Below are 6,835 nucleotides of genomic sequence, written 5' to 3'. Positions count from 1 at the left end.
GATTTGATTTTTGTTTGATATTAAACAATTGTTTGTTTGGTTAATTTGAGTATTTTATTTTTAATTTCTTTTACCATTTTACTTTGAGAATTTATTTATTTTGTTTTTAAGGTACTTTTATTTTATAAGAAGGACAAAAAGTGAAGAAATCAATTTATTCTTTGATCCAGAAATAGAAAAGACAGCAAGAGCTTTAAGAGTAGAAGCTAAGAGGAGAAAAGTTGAATTTAAAGCTCAACAACAAAAGAAAGAGCACAAGAGCAAGAGCAAGAGCAACTACAAGAAGAAATGGCTAACAACAATAACAACTGTTCTGTGAAGGATCATGCCTATCCTAACATTGGGGATTTCATGCCAAGTATCACAACACCAAGAGTGGAAGCTAATAATTTTGAATTGAAGCCTACACTATGTCAGATGGTACAACAATCACAATTTAGGATAAGTCCAAGTGAAAGTCCACATATTCATCAAGCACACTTTCTTGAGATCAGTGACATGTTGAAGATAAATGGAGTTTCTGATGATGCAATTCGACTCAGATTATTCCTTTTCTCTTTGAAGGACCGAGCTAAAGAGTGGTTATATTCTTTGCCACTGGGTTCTAATCACAATATGGGATGAACTTTCTCAAGCATTTTTTAGCTCAATATTTTCCACCAAGCAAGACAGCTGATCTAAGAAATGAGCTGACTTCTTTCAAACCTAGAGATGATGAGAGCTTGTATGAAGCATGGGAGAGATATAAGGATTTGCAAAGGAGATGTCCACACCATGAGATTCCTAAGTAAATGCTTGTTCAACACTTTTACAATGGAGTTTCTACAGTTGATGCATCTTCTAGAGGTGATCTTAAGGAGAAATCTGAAGATGAAGCTTTTTCTACTCTAGATAAAATTGCTTATAACAACTACTAGTGGAGTTGTGAGAGGAATGAGATCAAGAAACCGGCTGGTATTGTAACACCCTAGGCAAATCCCACATCGACAAAACACGGGAGAGATGCTGGGTTCATAAGTTGATAGTTCGTAACCCCTATTGACGCGTTTTAAAACCGTGAGGGCTTCGGCCCAGAGCGGACAATATCACTAGTGGGTCGGGCCATTACAGGTATGTTTTAGCTTGATGCCATAAATATGATTAATGCTAAGTTTGATGCTTTGACAAGGAAGATGGACAAGCTAAGCATAAAAGTAGATTCTTCAGTTGGAGGTTCAAGTAATTCAGTAGATGTTGGAGCTACAAATGTCAACTGTGCAGCTGATTTTTCTGCACTTAATTAAGACTTTTCAAGTGAGCAAGTGGATTATGTGGGGAACTATAATAAAAGACCAAGCGGTAACCCATTTTTTGCAACTTATGATCCAGTATGGAGAAAACACCCTAATTTCTCTTGGGGACGTAGACAAGGACAACACCAGAATTTTCAGCAACCTTCTGGGTATCAACATCATCAGAATTTTCAGCAGAATAGAGGTCCTCTTCCTGGAATGCCTAAACCTCAAAATGCACCTACTCCACCAAAACCACAATAACCTCCACCACAACAAACACAACTAGACAAGACAACTAGATTGGAAGCCATGATTGAGACTCTACTAGTGAGCCATCAAAGTCAATAAGAAATGATTTCTCAATTAGCATCTAAGTAGATCAAATGGCAACACACAATAAGATGTTGGAGAACCAAATAGCTCAACAAGCTAGCTCTTCAAACAACAAAGCATTTGGGAAGCTTCCTAGGTAACCAGAAAATTCAAGGGAGCATTACAAGGCTATTACATTGAGAAGTGGAAAAATATTGAAGAGTGGAGATAAAAAGATTGAAGAGAAAGTTGAAGAAGAGAAAAATAGAGAAGGAGATGAAAAAGTTGAAGTTGAGATTAGTGCTGAAGTTGAAAAAGAGAGTTCAGTGGAGGAAAAAGGGAGTAAAGAGAGAGAGAGTGAAGAGGAAGAACCTAAATATATAGCACCTAAAGCTGACATGCCACCTTTACCATTCTTACAAAGATTTTAGAAAGCAAAGTTAGATAAACAATTCGAGAAGTTTTTGGAGGTATTGAAGTCATTACATGTGACTATTCCTTTCATTGATGCTTTAGCACAAATGCCTTCATACGCTAAATTTTTGAAGGAGATTTTGTCTAACAAGAAAAAGTTGGAAGAATTTGAGACCGTAGCTCTTATAGAAGAAAGTAGTGCTATCTTGCAAAATAAGCTTCCACCCATACTGAAGGATCCTGGTAGTTTTCCCATACCATGTCACATTGGAGATATCAGTATAGATAAGGCTTTATGTGATCTTGGAGCTAGTGTTAGTCTAATGCCATTGTCTATCTATGAGAAAATGAAGATTGGAGAAATGAAGCCTACCACCATTTTACTATAATTAGCAAATAGGTCTATTAAATTTTCAATTAGGGTGATTGAGAATTTTCCTCTGAAAGTTTGAAATTTCTTCATACCAATGGGCTTTGTAGTATTGGAGATGGAGGAGGATGTACACATTCCTATTATTCTTGGTAGACCTTTCCTTGCTACTGCTGGAGCTGTGATTGATGGAAAGAATGGAAGGCTTATATTAGAAGTTGGGGAAGAAAAAGTTGAATTTAATCTGTTTCAAGCAATGAAAAAGAAAGATGATTCAAATTCATGCTTGAGAATTGAAGTGGTAGATGAAGTGGTTGGAGAAGTGTTCAAAAAGCAACATCCTGAAGATCCCTTAGAAGCTTGTTTGGTTCACAATATCAAAAAGGGGGATGAGATTGAAGAAGCTGCAGAATATGCTCAAATTTTAAAAGGAAATTCACCTTTGCCTATGGCTAGTTTGGAGAAGATTGAAGATTTGAAGCAATACGTAACTTCACCACCAATGCTTGAAAGAAGGGAAGCACCAAAAGTAGAGTTAAAACCTCTTCCAACAAATCTCAGGTATGCTTTTCTTGGTCAAAATTCTACATATCCTATGATTGTTAGTGCTAAACTGAATGATTGTGAAGTTGAAAAATTATTAAGAGTTCTTAGAGAGCATAGAAGGATAATTAGTTATACCATTGATGATATTAAAGGAATACATCCTTCTGTGAGCATACGTAGAATTTTCTTAGAAAATGATCACAAAACCTCTAGAGAGTCACAAATAAGATTGAATCCAAATATGAAAGAGGTTGTGAAAAAAGAGATCTTAAAATTGCTTGATGTAGGTATTATTTACCCTATTTCTGATAGCAATTGGGTAAGTCCAATTCATGTTGTACCCAAAAAAGGGGGCATCACAGTAGTGAAAAATGAAAATTATGAACTAATACCTACTAGGACTGTAACTAGATGGAGAATGTGTATAGACTATAGGAAGTTGAACAATGTAACTAGAAAGGGCCATTTTCCATTACCATTTGTAGATCAGATGCTTGAGAGATTAGCTCATCATTCTTATTTTTGCTATTTGGATGGCTATTCAGGATTCTTTCAGATCCCTATTCACCCGGATGATCAGGATAAAACCACCTTCACATGTCCCTATAGTACCTTTGCATATCGAAGGATGCCATTTGGATTGTGTAATGCTCCAGCTACATTTCAGAGATGTATGATGTCCATTTTTTTTTATTTCATTGAGGATATTATGGAAGTGTTCACAGATAATTTTTCTGTGTATGGTAAATCTTTCGATGAATGCTTATTTAACTTGTCTAAAGTTTTGCAGAGATGTGAAGAGTTTAATTTAGTTTTGAATTGGGAAAAGTGCCATTTTATGGTACAAGAAGGAATTGTTTTGGGACATCTTGTGTCAAATAAGGGTATTGAGGTGGACAAAGCAAAGGTAGAAATTATTGAGAAAATGCCACCCCTGATGGCTGTCGATTCCACCAGAAATTAAATTAACTGAAATTTCCAGTTATAAAATATTTTCTACAGTGAGTAGTAAATCCAGGTCGAACCCTAGAGACTGAATTACTAAAAATTCATGCACTTGTGTAATGGAAAAAGAAAAAAACAGAGGTTGGGGGGGGGGGAGGATTTGTAACAATAAATCAGAAGAAATCAGAAATTAAAGAACTAAATATGAAACTCTCAATTTAAACAAACTTCAATCCAAGGTAATTCGTATTCCAATGCATTGATTCGATCATAGACAAAAGAAATACAATTATATCTTATTGAATACTTAACGTAGATTTACCAAACAGCGAGGTAAAACCCCTAACTTCCCTATACTCATCAACTCGAGCCCAGCACTCTTATTGAATCTAATTATTAACTGAATTGGTATTAAGCAATCCTCATCAAATTAATAACTGCTTTAAGAAAAGGAAGTAGTTAAGCTGAACAATAATTTATAAAGCATAAATCATTTAATTCACCCTATTATTTCCTTAGGTTATTATTGAAAACTTGGATCATAATCAATAAAACCTAATTGCTACTGTCACGACCCAAGGATGGGGTTGGGACGTGCTTGTTCAACCAGCTACGCATTGGAGTGAGCTTCGTGTCCCACATCGGAAACGGGAAGAAAAGATTTGGGCCATATATGTGGGAGCCTTCCTCACCTGGTCAGCGCGCTTTTGGGAATGAAACCTCCCAAGGGACAAATCCGTGAGGCCCATGGGTCAAAGCGGACAATACTAACTGGAGAAGGATCGGGCTGTTATAATTTGGTATCAGAGCTGGTCTCCCTCTAGTACGGTGTGTGGTGCGAGGACGCACCAAGCGAAAGTTGGTGGGCTTGTCATGACCCAAGGATGGGGTTGGGACGTGCTTGTTCAACCAGCTACGCATTGGAGTGAGCTTCGTGTCCCACATCGGAAACGGGAAGAAAAGATTTGGGCCATATATGTGGTGACCTTCCTCACCTGGTCAGTGCGCTTTTGGGAATGAAACCTCCCAAGGGACAAATCCGTGAGGCCAATGGGCCAAAGTGGACAATACTAACTGGAGAAGGATCGGGCTGTTATAGCTACTCACGTTCAATCTCACACAACAATTACGAATTATGAAAATGAACCAGCAATTGATCACATCAAACAATTAAATAATATGCCTTTTTAGCAAATCATTCAATAGATCAAAGACAATGAAATTAGAAAACAATAGATATTCAAAAAGAAATAAATTAAATTAAGAATTTGATCTCACAAATCATGCATAAGAACTAGAATCCCTTGAACTGAATTAAGAACTTAGACACTCATGTTCAAAGCTTACAAAAAAAAAATAAAATAAAGATATATAAAACTATGGATGTGAATGGAGATTGAAAGTGTTGGAGGCATGTTGAAGGTCTGAATGGTTGTGTCTTGGCTGCTGCCTAAAGATGGTTTTATAATTGAAAACCTAATCCCAAAGATAAGAACCAAAATTGGAAAAGTTTTGAAATTCAAAAGACAGATTTTCAGCCTGCACTCATGTCTTTGCAATCAAGGCCCTTTTTCAGCCACTTTCCTTTTGAATCTGTCTCTGCCGTCTTTATGAAAGTTGTTGCCCTATTTCTTAGCTTTCTAACGGGTACTCATTTGCCCAAATCCGAGGTCTACAGCCCAAGTTATGGGCTAAAAACTAGGACTGGTTCTGATAGACGGTCCAGCCCATAATGATGACTTCATTACCATTTTTGACAATTAAAATAGCCTTATCTTGCATCCATCCCTTCATAGAAATTGTAGAGGTGGCTCTTAAGGTTCAATTGGGTTTGGGTTTGCTTCATTTGGACCTCCAGAGCTCCAGATATAAAATAAATACTAAAACTAGTCTTGACACATCAAATCTAGGCTTTTGTATTAGATTCACAACTAATTTTGACAACCTTAGAGACTGATCTGGGCTTTGGTCCCTCTTTGTCATTTGTAGTGCTCTGACTTAGCTTTTCAACGAATTAAATTACATTGGATTTGGAGACCCATAACTTCAAAAACACCTGAAAAATGCAGCAAAAGTCAAATTAATACACATGCTAAAAAATTCTCCATTTAACACAATTATTCTAACAACTATCTAAAAATATGCCTAATTGATATGAAATGCCTAACCAACTGAATTAAATATTAAAACACACTAAAAACACTAAATGTGATGGGAGTAAAATTAATAAATTATGCACTTATTAAATTCTCCCACACTTATTCCATGCTTGTCCTCAAGCATGACTTAAACTCTCAATCAACTCCACTTAGAAGTTCCTTAACTTCACCCTATCACAACATTCTCTAACAAAAGATGAAAAGTTTGAAAGAAGAGGCAAGTAAGGTAATAACTATCACAACAAATTCCATCAACACCATACCAATATATCAATAATTTTACAATACAAAACAAAAGGTTTGAAATCAATTAAGCTCACACAATTAAAGTTCCATGAAATTTTAAATCAATACATACCAAAACACAAGGCTAATTTATCAAGGCACAACAATATTTTTTTTTTTTTTGAAATTGGTACTTCTCTCTTGTCGTAGTTATTTTTTTTTTTATTTTAACCGTCACCTTAGAAAAGTACCTTGCTCATATCCTAACTAGCTTTTGGCCTAAGAATTGACATGGGGTTCATGAAGACGCCTGGTTAGTTTGCTTAACTAAAATAGTGGAGCAATTTTCAAGTTCAACCGTTTTTTTTTCCCCAATTTATGTATCTACATATTATAAAGTGCCCTAATAGATTAAACAAAGTTTTGAAATATGTATGACACTAGTTTAAAGCACACATAACTAATTATTTCACCATTAAATCAAGCCTAAATGATTTGTGTAGGAAAAAAAATTGCTCTATGGTATGGAGAAGAGGGAAAATTCATCATTAAAGTTACTATTACTTTGCCTAAAATCTCAAAAATTCAAT

The 6,835-nt window shown here is 35.8% G+C and overlaps 1 non-coding gene across 1 annotated transcript; it reads right to left on the bottom strand.

Annotated features, from left to right (window-relative positions):
• Positions 1 to 674: 674 nt before the first annotated feature.
• On the bottom strand, positions 675 to 782 carry LOC131181072 (small nucleolar RNA R71). The gene has a single exon (XR_009149699.1). It is a non-coding gene; the product is annotated as a small nucleolar RNA R71 (small nucleolar RNA).
• Between the last annotated feature and the right edge of the window lie 6,053 nt (positions 783 to 6,835).

Source organism: Hevea brasiliensis, chromosome 6 (genome assembly GCF_030052815.1).
Source record: "Hevea brasiliensis isolate MT/VB/25A 57/8 chromosome 6, ASM3005281v1, whole genome shotgun sequence".
Lineage (NCBI taxonomy): Eukaryota > Viridiplantae > Streptophyta > Magnoliopsida > Malpighiales > Euphorbiaceae > Hevea > Hevea brasiliensis.
This window is presented reverse-complemented; position numbering and strand designations above follow the sequence as displayed.